Here is a 17,334-nt window from a genome sequence, read left to right on the forward strand (position 1 = left end):
AATGTTGTCCTCATAAGAGTTGCCCTGGTTGTGGTATCTGTTCACAGCTGTAAAACATTGTACAAAGACAATGTCCTATAGGACGGCTTACAGCTCAATTATATCAAGACATTTTTTTTTTCAGTTGAGCTTGAATTTGTTCTTTTAAACTATTCTGAATGAGATTTTTCTCATTATTTCCTGGCAAGTTTATTATTGGTATACATGAACTGGCTTTTGTAAATTGAAAGTGTGTATCAGTTCTAAAAGTTTTCTGACTGAAACTTTAGAATCTTCTCTAACAATATAAATATTTTTACCTTTTCCTTATTTGTTTATATTCCTTCTATTTCTTTCTCTTGTCTTATTGCTTTAGCTAAGACTTCAAACTAAATAAAATGTGAGTGAAGAGAGTGAGAGGCTTTATCTCATTACCTATTTGAAAGGAAATACTATCAGTTTTTCCCCATTTGCTTTAACATCAATAATAAGTTTTTCATATGTAACCTTTGTTTTGTTAATGTATGTTCCTTCTTTTATAACTTTTCAGAGTTTCTATTAAAGTGATATTGAATTATGTAAAAGGCTTTTTCTATGGCAAATAAAATGACCTTGGGATTACTGTCTATATATATATATATATATATATATATATATATATATATATATGCCATATTACATTTATTAATTTGAGTCGTTTTTACACCAGTAGAATGAAATCGACTTCTTCATGGTATATGACTCTCCAAGCATTCCCTTGAATTTGGGTTGCAGGAGTTTTACAGGAAATTTTTGCATCTATGTTCACCATGGAAATTGGTCTATTTTTTTGTTGTTGTTGTTATGTCCATAGTTAGTTTTATTATCAGGATAATGTTAGCTTCATAGAATAAATTTATAGTGGTCATTCTCTTTTTATTTTATGGAACAATTTAAAGAACATAGTGTTTGATCTTCCTTAAATGTCTGGAAGAATTTTGTAGTAAATTTGTCTGGCCCTTGACGTAAATTTATATTTATATATGCACATATAGATGAAAGATGTTACATGGGGGCCATTAGAAGGTAGCAAGAAGTCTAAATAATGGAAAAAAGAAGAAAGGGAAATACAGTACATGTGAGATGAAGTAGAGGGAAAATCTATCTTGGAGAGAAGATAAAGATCAGCAAGAGGAGACATAACTTGGAAAACCAGTGAGGGAGCAAATAAAGATATATATGTATGAAAATATCACAATTAAACACATTACTTTATATGGTATGAAAAAGTTAATAATAAAAATATTATATTATTCTCTAATAAAAGTTTATTAAAAGACATCATTCTTTCTCAATAATGTACCTCTTAATTACAAATTTCAAATGAAGTTTTTCATTTTATCTACATGAGTCTAAGATTTATCTCAAAAAATAAAATGTTAGCACCAGCTTTGAAAATGTTTTTTTTTTAAAAAATGGATGTGGACTTGGCCTTATAGACATAAAAATTTTTATGAAATTGTAATAATTTAAATGATGTGATAATAGCACAAGGTTTGACAGATTAATAGTACAAACTAGATAGCCCCGAAATAGGACTGAAAAATATAAAAACGTAATGAAGAAGAATAAATGAAAAACTGCATACTATAAAAATGCTAGAAGTAACATCGGTGCATATAAAACTAATTTAAAAGCAAACGACTACATCACCAAAGAAAAGACAGAGATTTAACTGCGTAAAATTTGGAATTTTGTATATCATCGAAATAAACTTTAATGTAACATAAAATTCAAAAACTACAGAATTTTACTAAGGAACATGCCCCTTTCCCCATGCACATACACAAAAGCATCTAAAATAAGACTATAACCTTAGAAATAGATTTGCAACATATATGGCAAGTTGATAACCATAAAAGGAACTATTTATACATCAATAAGAAGCATGAAAACATAAAAAATGACACACTTGTCTCAAACTATATCTATAATTATAGATACCACAAATTTTAGAGTTTTTAAACTATTTGCTATTGTTTTACATTTCTGGACGCCAAAAAAAATCCAAAATCAGTCCCAGTTAAGCTGAACTTAACCTGAGTTAAAATCAAGATGTACACTAGAGTTGCTCATCCTGTCTTCTTTTTTTTAACTGTAGATTAAACCCTGTGCCTTTGTGCATGTTACTCTACTGTTATGCTACACCCCTTAACCAGGCTTTCCAAACGTCTACCTACCTGTATTTCCAGCTTCATGGCTGCTCAGCACTGCACTATCTTCCATTCTGGTCTGACCTTGGGCTCCACCGTGAGGACATCTGCACTAACTAAACCTTGAAGACTCCAGACAAAAGGGTTAAAGTCTTGACAAGCCTGCAGAACATGCAGCAATGTCAATAAGACATTCTAACAACTAGACTGCAAAATAATAGTGAGGGTTTTTTTTTGTTTTGTTTTGTCGTTTTGTTTTTAGCTGGTACAGATTCTCTAAAACATGAGCATTTGATTTGAGCAAGAGACTTTTCCGACCATCCCGAAGGTAATTAGGGAGCATCAGGTTTACGACCATTATACCAATTAGCCCAATAACTTTATTTCTCAAAAATTTTAAGAAATTTATTTTTAAAAAAAAAGATTTGGAATATGTTGCCATGAGTCCTGTCAGCAGAATTTTCAAGACTAATGAGTTAGAAACTATTTCCAGTAATAAAATATTGATTACAAAATGTTATACAAAAGCACACGATTGACTCTTACATGGTCACTAAAATTAGATCCTGCAACCTTTTTTAGCAATAAAGGTTATTATCACAGTACGTGGTGAATGGTTATAGCTAAACAGGAAGTGAAGCTGCATCTCTCACAAAATATATGCAAATAGACTAATAATGGTTAACTTAGAGTCAGAGTTATTTTTATTTTTTTCATTACACTTTTACATTTTCTAAAATCCTAGTGATAAATGCTATTATGGTTGTAATCATTTTTAAAGGGCAATTAAATTTTTTCCAAAACTAAGGATGACAGATGTTGGCCTTCGAGCTTTAGCAATCTACGCAGAATAGAAAATAGAGTGTTTTACACCCCCAAACTGCAGCTCCCACATTTCAATGGGAGACCAGCCATCCACATGGTTGCTCTCAGAAACAAAGCCAGTTGACACCATGTGTGAGTCAGCATCATACAGTCATGCAGGAGGCCAAAGAAGCCCAGGACCTAGACTCCAAGGCAAAATGGGAAAAGATGGTGGGCGTGTTGCTGAGCTTCCCAGAGACAGGGAAAGGCTAAACAATACACATTTTAATTAAATTCTGCCACAGGAAGAAGAAACTAATGGAATGGGTGGAGTCCGCACCAAACAGACATAACCAACAGTGCAGTGCACAGCAAGACAACTGTGTTTCAGTGAATTAATAGAAAAGTTTATGTTAATGACGTTTTTGTTAGTTTGCTGTTTGCTCTGTTGTCTTCATTGCTTCATGTTAATTACTTAGGCAATGCCTAGTGCCTACCAGAACTCAATTGTTAAAATAATGTTGGGTAGATAGGATTACTATTTGTTTTGCTTTTTGCATATGTGTGTATTTGGTGTGCATGGATGGATGGATATGTGTTCACATGTGTGTAAGTACATGCACATATGAATGTACATACATGTGGAGGCCCAAGGTTGACATCAGCAGTCTCTCTCCACTGTTCTCCCATGTTTATCAAGTCAGATTCTCTCAGTTGACCCCAGTGTGTTGCCAATATAGCTGAACTAACTAACACACTTGCTCTGGGAATTCTGTTTCTTGGTCTTCCAAGCACTGGAATTATAGGTGGTCCTCACCACCCAGCTGACATTTACAAGGGTTCTGGGCTCTGAACTCTCTTCCTTACTCTTTTAGAGCAAATGTTTTATCAACTGAGCCGTCCTCCAAACTTAGAATTATTATAAACCTTCCCTTTGTCTTCAGGCTAATTAGCTCATCTATTCTACAGAACTTGAACTTACAGCCAATTACAGCCATGTATTCATAAGAGCTCTTGATACTAAGTTACATGACAGAAACGACTTGAAGGGGAAAAGGTTTTCTTGGTTTACAGTTTCAGAAGCCTCAGTCCATGGTTACTTGCTTCCATGGGTTAGATCCATTGTAAGTCAAAGCACCCTAACAGGGGACTGACTTAGTTAGGGTTTTCACTGCTGTAAAGAGACCCCATGACCAAGGCAACTCTTATAAGAGTACACATTTATTTGGGCTGGCTTGCAGATTCAAAGATTCAGTCCATTATCATCATAACAGGAAGCATGGCAGCTTGCAAGCAGATATAGTTCAGGAGAAGATGAGAGTTCTACATCTTGATCCAAAGGCAGCCAGAAGGAAACTATCTTCTACAGACACCCAGAAAGGGAATCTACTCCTCATTGGGCAGAGCTTGAGCCCCCAAAGCCTGCCTCTACAGTGACACCCTTCCTCAAACAAGGCCACACCTATTCCAACAAGGCCCACCTCCTAATAGTGTCTGTCACTTCCCATGGCCCCAGCATACTCAAACCACCACACGGACTGTTCTGATGGCAAATAGAAAGCACAGAAAACAGTTCCACCACCAACTGTAGTGTCCCAGATTGAAGACCAAGCCTTTAACATATGAGCCTTTGGGGGGAAATTCAAATTTTAAACTGTAGCACTTCCCTACACTGACTGCAAGAGCCAGATGCTGCCAGCTGAGCGACTTGGCAAGGGGATGCATGTCTCATTGGGCCAGCTGTATAGCATCTACCTCTTTCTTCTCACAAATTGTGACCCATTCATTTGCCATATTACTCCACACTCCCTATGCCTACCCCCTGCTGTTTTCATATTGCTAGCTCTAAAATTTAATATGGGCAACATCACCTGTCTCAAAACTAATGGCAAAGATCCACTTCCAACTCAGTTGCCAACTGAGTTAGAATTCAGCTAAAGGAAAATCCTTTCAGAAGACTCTTAGCACTGCCAGCCCACTAGATGCCCACTCCTTGCAATTGTGTTGTTCATCCTTGAAGTCTCTGCATTTGACATTTTGCCATTCTCAGCTCATTAAATAAATTACTTATTAAAATAAAGAAGCATCCTGCAGTAAGTGCCTGGCCTGCTGACATCAAACTGAGGAACAATGCCAATAGGTTTTCTGTTCTGTCTGATTGTACAGAACCAGCTTAGATAGAGCACCCAGCCCCAAAGCACCCCCTGCAGAGGCCAGGGACACACAGAAATTGAAGGTACAGAATGCATGGCAAGGCTATCACTGCTTACAGAGGAGGAGGACACTTTTACAAATTGAGGGCCAAAACCACACTATTAGGCCCTTGTAGGCCACTTACTGTTCTTAGTGAAAATCTGTAATGTATTAATTAACTCTCTTGTACTCAGGAAAGATACCTAAACATGTAAGTTGCTGGGGTCTCTCATCAGAGGCAAGGATAACCTCACCATGAACTAGCAAGCCTCAAGAGATAAGAATGATTCAAACTCACTCTCACCTCATTTTTCTAAAATGACACTCAACTAGTAAGCTGCATTAGTGAGGGGCTTCCTTTCCTTCTGCCCTTTTTTTATTTTTTAGAATGAGAGGCAAGACGTGTGGGTTTCTGTGATCCTATGCAAGGAAAATTACGGGCAGATAAGGTCTTTGCTTAGCTGGAATATGATAAATATTTTCACGGCCTGTTGAATCTCACTAATTGGATACTTTAATGAAACTTGAAGTTTCCCTTTCTGGCTTCTAACACCATTTTAGCCCTTCCAACTTTTATGGGTAACTTCTTAAGCAGAAGAATGTATGATTGAGGAGAATCTACTCATTTTATCTATTGGAAGATCTAATGGTAGATTGATAATGGCTTCCCAGAGAGAAAGGACCATTGCTTTTTCCGGCTGCTTTCAGAACAGCTAATGAAGAGAGTTTCTTTTCAGTGTTCACTCAAATGAAAATTAACATTAATTGAACAGTAAGTACCAAGGAAACACCCACCAGCTCTCTCACTTCCCCTCATGGTCCTCCTACCTTTCCCTCTGTTAACATGCTAGGCGGAAAGATGTCTCTTCCTATTGTACCTAAACAAATCAGTGGACAGGAAATGATTTATCATTCATGAAAAGCAATCAGATTGCTTGGAGCTGACAGCTGTTCCCTAAATGCAGCTGAGAAACAGACCTTTGGCAAAGTGTGAAATTTGGAACAAAATCCTATTACTGTACTTCAGCTGGCAATAAAGAGGCTGACAGTGATCTTAATAAACAAAAAGCCATGCAGCCCCAAATGCATTTGCTAGTTCACCATTGTGAGCAAAAATCAGCTTGCCCGAGTTACTTCCAGTTTAACAAAATATCTAGCAAAGATTTTTTTACAAGCTCTTCTTTTATTATTATTTTTCTTTCTTTTTTTTTTTTTAAGATTGGAGAAATTTTTGGTGGGCTTCTTCCTCATACAATTCATTTTGGAAAATGATCCGAGGAGGGAGAAAATAAATATTGAGTGGTATAGAGAGATTTAGACAGCTCATGGCTTTTAGGAAACCTTCCTGTTTATAGTGGACTCCAGTCCTTAATTCATTTCCCTTTCCATGATGAAAGTTCTCTCTCTCTCTCTCTCTCTCTCTCTCTCTCTCTCTCTCTCTCTCTCTCTCTCTCTTCTCTCACCACTTCTCTAAACGCAAAGTGTCCAAATTCAGCTCCTGTATAGCCTCCAACCGCTGCAGTTCTGCGGTGATTTCTAGACTACTTTGCTCACTAAGATATCACCTTCCTTTGACCTGTGAAATGCCTCTGGGTAGTCCCCTCTCCTGCTGTGTTCCTTTCTCACCTCTGACCTCCACCCACTCCAACCCCATTTAGTCACATTAAACTCCTTGTCCTATATGCAAAGTGGGGTGTGTTTGTTTGCTTACTTGCTTGCTTGTTTTCACGTGGCTCCATGTTTCTTTGAACACTAATCTCTGGGCTGGAGATACTTTTTACTTCTTCCCACCACTCCCCCCCCCCCCCCCCCCCCCCCCCCCGGGCCAACAAGGTTTAGTGTTTAAGAGCCAATACATTTAGTAAGATTCAAAGGTGATTCTAGTGCCGTGGCATAGGGGAAAATTGTAAGACACAACCTCTTTCATAAAGATATCCATATATTCTTAGCACCAGCAATCAAAAATTTAAACTTAAAATCACTGTGTCTTCCAGCCACTGACTGATGATTGGCAGGCCTCAGCATCTGGTCTTTCCTTTACCTTGGGCTTCATCTACACCAGCTTTCTCTCATTCTCAAATCTCCCATCATCCTTTCCACCTCAAGATTCTCATTCCCTCTGGTCATGTGCTCATCTCTGATTGACTAGCTCATCCTCTACTTTGTTATTTTCTCCCATTTTTCAGTTACTCTGACAAAGTCCAGTTCTTTGAGGGCTGTCATGGTGCCATCTAAGTCTTCTTCAAGACAGAAATGAAATTCTACCTTTAGAGTTGCTTGTTAGCTTTTTGGTTTAGTGCAAGCACCTTTTATAAGTCTAGAAGCTATATGTACCATATAAAGTAATTCTTCAGCCAGGCATAGTGACACATGCCTTCAATCTGCACTTGGGAGACAGAGGCAAATGAACCTGTATGACTCTTTGAGGTCAGTCTGATCTACAAGGTGAGTTCCAGGACAGACAGGGCTACATCATGAAACCATTTCTTGAAAAAAATGTGTGTGTGTGTGTGTGTGTGTGTGTGTGTGTGTGTGTGTGTGTGTGTTGTGATGTCTATTCCTTGTTGTCACCTTGACTACATCTTGAATACACGCACGCACACACACACACACACACACACACAGAGTCTCTAATCATGTCCACATGCTTTAACACTCAAAACAAGAAAAACATGAATTTATTTGGTGAAAAAAAATTAATAGCAAGATCACAGCAAAGTTCTCATGACCCTGACATGAATTCAAGAGGAAGCTATGCATTCAGGCCCATAAGCAGGACCAGACTTATCAGGTCCTGACTGGTGACCCTCACACAAACAGCTTCTTCTGATCTTTATATAGCAAAGTTGGGCTGAACCTGGCCACGGTGTGAATAGAAAGTGAGATCGTGTAGCAATGATCAACTTTCTGAGGCCAGAAGAAGCATCTGTTAGGGTCTGAGAATTGCTGAAGGAAGATCCCAGACTCAAATAGTATGCAAAGCACAAAGAACATTTATTCTGCAAAAACAACCAGCATGTGGAGGCCAACAATTCATCAAAATGGCAACCCTTAAGGAACTTCCAGGCCCCTATTTATGCAAGGCTAGGGGAATTTTCCAGAAGGATTAGGTAATCTCTAATGTGATTAATAATGTGATTAGAAAATCTCTAATCCAAAGTGATGACATTAGTACAAGTTTGATTGGCTACTATGTTAGTTCTTCTATATTTGGTGAGATTTTAGAGAGTGGGTTAGGTGATCTAAAATTTTCGTTGGTGGATGCTGAAGAAGCTACATGGGTCAGTTACTGATAGGCTTATGTCAAGTGGTCTGTGGTCTGCATTTCTATGTCATGAACGTTTAACCACAGGATGAGATACCCAAATTATATAAGGCTGCCCAGCATAGATGGCTTATCCTGAAATAAGATATTTTCCCATTCTCGTGGTTATCTTCAGGCTGCTCTTTGGACTGGGGATTTTATGGCCTTGTTCCTGCAGCTGGTGATGGCCTAGTTCCTGGAACTGATGCCTTGGGGGTTGCAGAATATAGAGCTGGTGACTTATGATCTAGTTCTTGGGACTATGGCTTTCCTTTAGAAGTCAGGCCTGATCCTGAAATGGAGTTTATGTCATCCTCTCACATCCAAAGTAAAGGGAAGGACCCCCCACCCCTTTTTTAATAAATTGAAAAATATGTTGTTGATAGAGAAGAGTTTGAGGTAGAGATTGGATAGTTGGCAGATCTGATCTTTGAACCTTTAGAGGGCTTTAGATTTGAATGGGAGTGAGATAAATTATCCTCAGCAGGAAGACTTAGTTAAGTGAGAGAATGTTAAAACGGGCAGAAATGCAAAACTCATTGAACAACCAGTTATTGAGAATACATAATGAATTGACATTTCTTTGTGCTTTTAATTACACTGGTAAATGAAGCAAAGATCTCTACCCAAGCGACACTTATTTCCTGTCAAAGGACAACAGACATAAAATGCCTATTCACAATTATAGTGTATTAGAAAGCAGTGTTTGATACAGGACAAAAGGAACTCTGTATGGAGGGAGTGGAGGGGCTAAAAGTAAATAAAACTTGATGAAAACATAACAATTAAATGAAGATGTAAGAAGGAAGGAATATATTCAGACACCTGAGAGAAGAGAACGTCAGGAAAAGAGAATTGTTTCAGAACTGTGGGTGGAGACAGGCCTGGCATTCAGAAGGAAGATCATGTATTTATGTAGCGAAAGAAGTTATCTAAAGACAGAGAAACTGAGACTGAACCTAGAACACTAATGAAAGTTTGCAGAAAAGAGAGTGCATGGCAAGTGTGAAGGTCTGTAGGCAGGATTGTGGGTGGGACATGTATGTGGAGTGTGTGTGTTTATGTCAGCAACACTACCATTCTAAATCCCACTCCTCGGCGCTCACAACAACGCGGAAGGAAACTACCCAAAGAAAGGATCAAATCTTAAGAAATTAGTGATAGAGTTAGTTTTTTTGATGGTCTGTGGGCTTGGAAAATAGAGGAACAGATGCCAAACCACAACAGATGTGTTCCACAAAATGGAGACACACTTTTCACTTCTTCAGACTCTGCTGTAGTGGTTACTATATCAGTGCTGTCACACCTGAACATAAGTTCAAGTGTAACAATATTTTATTTTCCTTTTGAGCTCCCCCAGGGTGTTGCCTAATGCCTGATCAAGAGTGGGCATTTAGAATGCTTTTGTTGATATAAACTGTACATTCACTGATTTGTCATTCATATCTTGTTACCTTTTGATAGCATATCATAAGTCATGTCTATGATCTGTTCTTCCTATTAAAGACAGAAATTATTTCTGTGCCTCTTTGTTTCCCTAGGAGCATGCTCTACAAATAGGGAAATCTCAGTAATTTTCTGCTAATGTTGTTAATAAAAAAATTAAGATAATAAATCAAGATCAATTTCTAGAGTTTTCTTTCATTGAATTAGTCATAAGCCTGAGCTGAGTAACTATAAAGTTTGAGAGTTGGGCAGAGATGAGAATGACATAATCAGAACTGCTGTGACACGTAAGTGCTGAAGAAAGAGATCATGAAGACCGATGACTCCTTGTGCCACTAACATTGTCAAATGCTTCTAAATTATTTCCTGCAAGAGTGCCATCCCTAGGGGTCAGAATGGCATTTGACAAAGTCATAATGACTGGAAAGAACTAGCTAGCATTCAGGACTAGCCATAGGGGAGTGGAAAAGGATGATACTGGAGACATGAGAAACACCATGGTAAACACAATGCATTTAGAATTTACTACTAGATGTCACGTTTACATTAGTAACACTAAAAGGACTGTATGCATTTCCAGATAGAATGTAAATTTTCAGTTGGTTTTAATGGTAAAAATTAAGCAATGCTAATTCTGCTGTAGTTTCTAGACTTAGAGATGAAATTATTTTCATTAGCTATTCTGGCACTTGGTGAATTCTGGAAGCACTGCATTCTAGTCACCAACTCCCTACCACCTAATTAATTATCAAATGGCTTCTGAATTCAAATGAATGGTTAGTGGGTCTTGCCACCAGGTAGAAAATGCCTGGTGAAGGAAAACATTCACACTCTCAAACCAAGCATATTGTTTCCAATGAACCCACAGCCTGTCCTTCAGGCACAACACAACCTTATCTGAGTATAGGCAGTGAAAATAAAATAACCACAAAACAATTCACTTGCCCCTAAACAAAAAGTTACCTCCACTCTGTGCATCTTTCAAAGGCTTTAAATGAAATGTTCTGGGTTTTAACCAAATATAGAGGCAGGCCTAGGTTCATAACTTTACCTAATTGAAAAAGAATAGTTAAATTTCATGCTTCAAAACCAGTATCGCAATGTTATTAACCTCCATTAATGGGAGGCTTTCTTCTCCTTTCTACATTGATTTTCCAATATTGTCTTGATGGTGTTATAATATATGTGCTCTCTCTTACAAATTTAGCTGTACTTCACCATAGGTCTGATATGTTATAATTAAAATAAAATTAGAGAAGTTGAATCTTTGAGGTGTGGAAGAAAAGGAAACATGGACGATTGTACTCACGTCTTCTCCCTCTAAAGCACTCCCACCTCAGCCCGGGGAAGGATGTGTAGCAAGTAAAGGACACATTCTGAAGAAATCTTATCCACTTGCAGAAAAAAAAAAAATGTTAAAAAAAAAAAACAGTAAAAGAGAAAGATTAAATCCCCTTTTTTAAAATGTGATATTGTACCCAAAGACAAGAATAAAGAGTAAGATACCCAGGGACATCTTCTTAGAAACTTATAATTAATTTATAATTCAGTAATCATGCTTACTCTCAAATTCCTGCTTTCCCTCTAAAATGTTTATATTGTTAAAATTTAATATTCAAAAATACATATATGTGGATTTTAATCTACCCTAAATTAAATTTAGATGAGCTTCCATTTGTTTCTTTAATATGTGTATGTATTTATTATTGTATCATCCAAATGATTTATAAGGACTGGATTGTACATGGAGGGTTTTTATGAACTCATGAAGTTTTGTTTCGTTTTATTTGACTCTTGTATTTGAATGATACTTATTTTCATCAAATTAACTTACTTAATTGTCAAATAAGCCATGTCTTAGAAGAACTGAAATCTATTTAAAGAAAACCATAATCAGCTTGAAAATTATTCTAATTGGCCTTCATATGGGCATAGATTTTAGTGTTTTCCTAAATATTTCTCAACCAGCACAGTAAACTAAATTATTCAATGACAATGACCCAGAGAGTTTTCCCTCTCCACAAATACCCAGGCTAAGCATTCAAGGCGCAGAGTCTCTGAGATCTCCTACCCAATTTACAGGGAGGTTTGGCTTCTGAAAGGCTGTTTATACTCTCTCAAAAGCCCTGACCATATTTCTCAGCATTTCATGGCCAGCTCCCTCTCCTGGTTCTCAGAATACACTCATTTCTGGAGTGCTCACTAGTATTTGCTCCTCAATTATCTCTCCCACTTCACATTTACCTAGAGGGTTCACTGTGCAGTATCTACACAACATCTACAAGCATATGAAAGGCCTAACAGCTCCCTAAGAGTCTAGCAGATACCCATGTTGTTTGGAAGGTGCCTGTGTGTGTTTAGTGCAATTTGAATTAGAGTCTTGTGTCCTTTCTCCACTTTCCATAAGGCCTCAAATGCAAACAGACAGGTAGAAAACACACCCAGCTAGACTACTTCTCTACGATATTTTACTTGAATTGTTTCAAATTGGATTTCTATTTTCATAAGCATCTGCATATTTATTAGGGTACCCGGAAGTCAGCAGGTTAAATACCTTTGAACTCCCTTTGCTCATCATCAAAGAAAAACAAAACAAAATTGGATTTTAACACAAATGAATTTGATGGTATTTATTGCATCTCAATCTGAAAATAGATGGGAAAAAGACTACTCACATTTAAAAATTGTATCTGAAATTTACAGACTAATTCCTATTTGTAAATAATACGAGCAATAGACAATGCACAGTCAGAATCTGTCTCAACCTGACATTGGCAGGCTTTGTCCAATGAAGCCCCAAAACACTAGAAGTGTCTTAGCCAGGAAAAGAGACTGTCCTCTTTCCCCATACTATGTTCATGACAATGAGTGAACTTGGAAACCTTCAAGGAAGCTGTATCAACAGGCATTGCAGTCTCCAGGGAAACTGACGAGGAAACCAAGCCAAAAAAAAAAAAAAAAAAAAGCCTTTGGTGTTTTATTTTTCCTCATTCCTCTTCTCTTGCACCAACACATATCTCCACATATCTTACAACTAATAGGTATTCAATAATGTTTGAGTTATCAAACATCAAAGCAAGCAAGTAAAACAGAGCTATTTTAATAGGCTTCCAAAGAACTGAGAAGATGGCTCGACAGTTTAAACAAGAGACCTGGGGTTCAGGTTTCCACAATATGCATAAGTGATGAATAGGAATAGCAACCTGCTTATAATTCCAGCCTCAGGAGGTGGGGTCAGGATCCCAATGCAGGTTGGCTAGCTGCAAGGAAAAGGCCTATCATGGAGTTCTGAGGCTGACAGAGAGACCCTGTCTATCAAGTAGAAGAGCCATCCAGAAAGATTCCTGCTGCCTTCCAGTCTGGGCCTGAACACAGAGCAGATCTTGGGTGGCAAATCTGCCCCCAATCTCACAGAACCCAGAGGAAGCAGGCCTCCCAGGAGCTCTAACCTGGCACTATCTTAGGTAAGGAAACAGCAAACAAACTGCCCCAAACAGGGAATAACTGGAACCCACTAGGACCCAGAAATTCACTCCTGGCCCAGAGCACTGGTTCCTTCCTGCACCCAAGCACAGAGCATATCTTGGGCCCCACCTCTAACCCCAATAGTAATACCCACTCCACACAGTTCTGATACAACCAAGATAATAGAAAAGACAGGGTCCAGTCAGAGACAGGGCAGGTAGCACTAAGGAGATCCAGATGGCGAAAGGCAAGCACAAGAACATAAGCATCAGCAACCCAGGGTACTTGGCATCATTAGAACCTAGTTCTCCTACACTAGAAAGTCCTGAATTCCCCATATCACCAGGAAAGCAAGATTCAAATTTAAAATCACTTCTAATGATGATGCTATAGGACTTTAAGAAGGACATAAATAACACTCTCAAAAGAATTTGAGGAGAACACAGGTAAACAGGTAGAAGCCCTTAAAGAAGAAACACAAAAATCTCTTAAAGAATTATAAGAGAACACAACCAAACAGGTGAAGGAATTGAACAAAACCATCCAGGACATAAAAATGGAAGTAAAACAATAAAGAAATCTCAAAGGGAGACTACCCTAAAGATAGAAAACCTAGGAAAGAAATCAGGAGTCATAGATGCAAGCATCACTAACAGAATACAAGAGATAGAAGTGAAAATCAGGTGCAGAAGATACCATAGAAAATATTGACACAACTGTCAAAGAAAATGCAAAATGCAAAAAGTTCTTAATACAAAACATCCAGGAAATCCAAGACACAATGAGAAGACCAAACCTAAGGATAATATGTATAGATGGGAGTGAAGATTCCCAAATTAAAGGGCCAATAAATATCTTCAACAAAATTATAGAAGAAAACTTTTCTAACCTAAAGAACGAGATGCCCATAAACATACAAGAAGCCTATAGAATGCCAAATAGACTAGACCAGAAAATAAATACCTCCCATCACATAATAATCAAAACACCAAATGAACAAAACAAAGAAAGAATATTAAATGCAGTAAGGGAGAAAGGCCAAGTAACATATAAAGGTAGATCTATGAGAATTACACCAGACTTCTCACCAGAATCTATACAAGTGAGAAGATGCTGGACAGATGTCATACAGACCCTAAGAGAACACAAATGCCAGCCCAGGCTACTATATCCAGCAAAACTCTCAATTACCATAGATGGAGAAACCAAGATATTCCATGACAAAACCAAATTTATACAATATCTTTTCACAAACCCAGCATTACAAAGGATAATAGCAGAAAAGCTTCAATACAAGGAGGGAAATTATACCCTAGAAAGAGCAAGAAAGTAACCCTCTTCCAACAAATCCAAAAGAAGATAGCCACACAAAGATAATTCCACCTCTAATGACAAAAATAACAGGAAGCAACAATCACTGTTCCTTAATATCTCTTAACATCAATGGACTCAATTCCTCAATTAAAAGACATAGGCTAATGGACTGGATACATAAACGGGACCCAGCATTTTGCTGCATACAGGAAACCCACCTCAGTGACAAAGACAGACTCTACCTTAGAATAAAAGGCTGGAAAACAATTTTTCAAGCAAATGGTCCTAAGAAACAAGCTGGAGTAGCCACTCTAAAATCTCCAGCCCGAGAACACAAAGGAAGGGACTCATGGCTCTATCTGTATAGGTAGTTGAGGGTGGCCTTGCCAGGCATCAGTGGAAGTGGACGGCCTTGGTGCCTGAAAGTTTGGATTCCCTAGTGTTGGGAATTCGAAAGCAAGAAGGTGGGAATGGGAGGAGGGTGGGAGCACATTCTCATAGTAATTGGAGGAGAAGAGATAGGGTAAGGGGTTTTGAGGGGGAATGAAATGGGAGAGAAGAAAACATTGAAAGGTAAATAAATAAAATATCCAATTAAAAACAGATAATGGGTTTGGTAAATGTAGTTAAGCATTGAGACTTTATGTCAACAATTTATTACGGGGCTTTTGTATAATCCTCAAGGACAAGGTATTGTGGAAGAGACCCATGGAACTTTAAAAAGATTGATGAGACATACTGTTGCTCAGATAAAGAATGATGCCAACCTGTGAGCTTGCTGAGTGCCCTGACAAGGGTGACTGTGGAACTGTATTAGACATATGTTCCTGACCCACCTTTGCTTGACTATATCCTAGATGGGACAAGCTGCCTTGCCTCAAGTTTTTAGACCTTGTGGAATAGAAAATCGAAAAGAGAAACTATGTCTCTTGTATTCTTCTTAAAGATGCCCAGCTATTAGGACTCAATCATGTACTGGTCTAGAAATCAATCCAATATGGAAAATAACAGTCTACTTTTGGAAGACTGGACCTGGACTTTGTCAGGAACATATTTGGAAGCTAGCTGTAGCTTGCTATGATGTTAAGATAGCAGGAGATAATGTTGGGACAGGATCTGGATTTCAAACAAGGGTTAGTACATGTTTTAAGGCTCTTTTAATTGTCAAGCTAAAATTGGTTTTGTCTCTTCTACAGCATTTATTGTGAAGACCCCCAGATTCGGGAGACCCTTCCTCAAGTCTCAAGAAATTACGACCACCCAAAAATCACAAGAAACCATACCTGGATGCAATTAGCAGAGGTTTATTAGGGAGAAAGTTGGCTAGCCAAGGTCAAAACTGCTCGTCCACGAAGGAACAGGATTTTGACAAAAGGCCAGCAAGCTGAGGGTTTTTTTTTTTTTTTATAGCATGGAGTGGGGAAAGGAAGGAATTTTTGCGAGGTTACACATGATTGGTTGCATTTTCGCATGATTACACAATTGGTTGTTTTACAAATTTTGAACATCAGCAGGCTGTAACACTGGGAAAACCTCAAGGGGGTGGGGGGGTAACCAAGAACAGTGGAACATTTCAGAGGAACCCACCCTAAATGATTTAGAGCCACATGAAAATCATTCTGCATACTCATTCTTCTCAAAAATGTAGTTTTACCATGTCACTGTGCCCTACCCTGTCATTACCAACTATTTCAGGTTAACTATTTCTCACTTGCCATAGCCCCACCCTGAGGCTTGAGGAATGTTAATCCAGCAAGTGTCCTCTGATTCAGGGATAATGCCCTCCACCCAGAATGTGTCCCGGGGCAATGAAAACCTGAAATCTTACATCCAGTTCCACTTTCTGGAACTTGCATTCTTTTGCTCAGTTTTAGGGTAAAGAAAAAGCTTATATATATATATATATATATATATATATATATATATATATATATATATATATTTCATAAAATGGTCTTTATAATTTTTCACTCTACAATTGTAAGTTGCATTGACTGTGTAATTTCCAATTATGTTAGTGTGCTGAAATCTGGCATGTCTGTTACAGGGGTCTATCAACCAGCTTTTGTCTTACTGCCCTGAGTATTAGAAAACCTTGATTCTCTGAAAAAAGCTTGAAAGTGCTAGAAGAAGTGAGTTAGGCTTTAAGCAGAAGCAAGAGGGTAGCAGGATGGATTATTGCTGGTATAACAGCTTTAATTCCATTAATTGCTAGCACCGCTGCTTCTGCAATAGCATTGAAACAAGGAATTAAGACAAATATTTTAGTTAACCATCTAGCAAAAAAATATTACTAATGTATTGAGTATACAAAGGATTTATATAGGTAGCTGGAACAACGAATGATGCTCTATAACCCATTCAAATTATCTGAAGGAGGTTCAGGGTTCAAGAGTTAGGAGCCATCCCAAGTATCATGACAAATGTTATTGGAGTAGTGTTACTTTTGAAATTCACAATGATTGTCATTATAATTAGAAAAAAAGTTTAGACACCTGTAAGATATTTGGCATAATCCTAACCCCTCTCTGGGTGTATTAACTTTGCATAATGAGATTATGAATTTAAAGAATGCTGCTTTGTTGACCTTTGATGCTGCAGTTAATGCTGATGAAATTATCCATGTCCTGAGCTCGG

The sequence above is a fragment of the Arvicanthis niloticus genome, chromosome 3 (genome assembly GCF_011762505.2).
Source record: "Arvicanthis niloticus isolate mArvNil1 chromosome 3, mArvNil1.pat.X, whole genome shotgun sequence".
NCBI lineage: Eukaryota > Metazoa > Chordata > Mammalia > Rodentia > Muridae > Arvicanthis > Arvicanthis niloticus.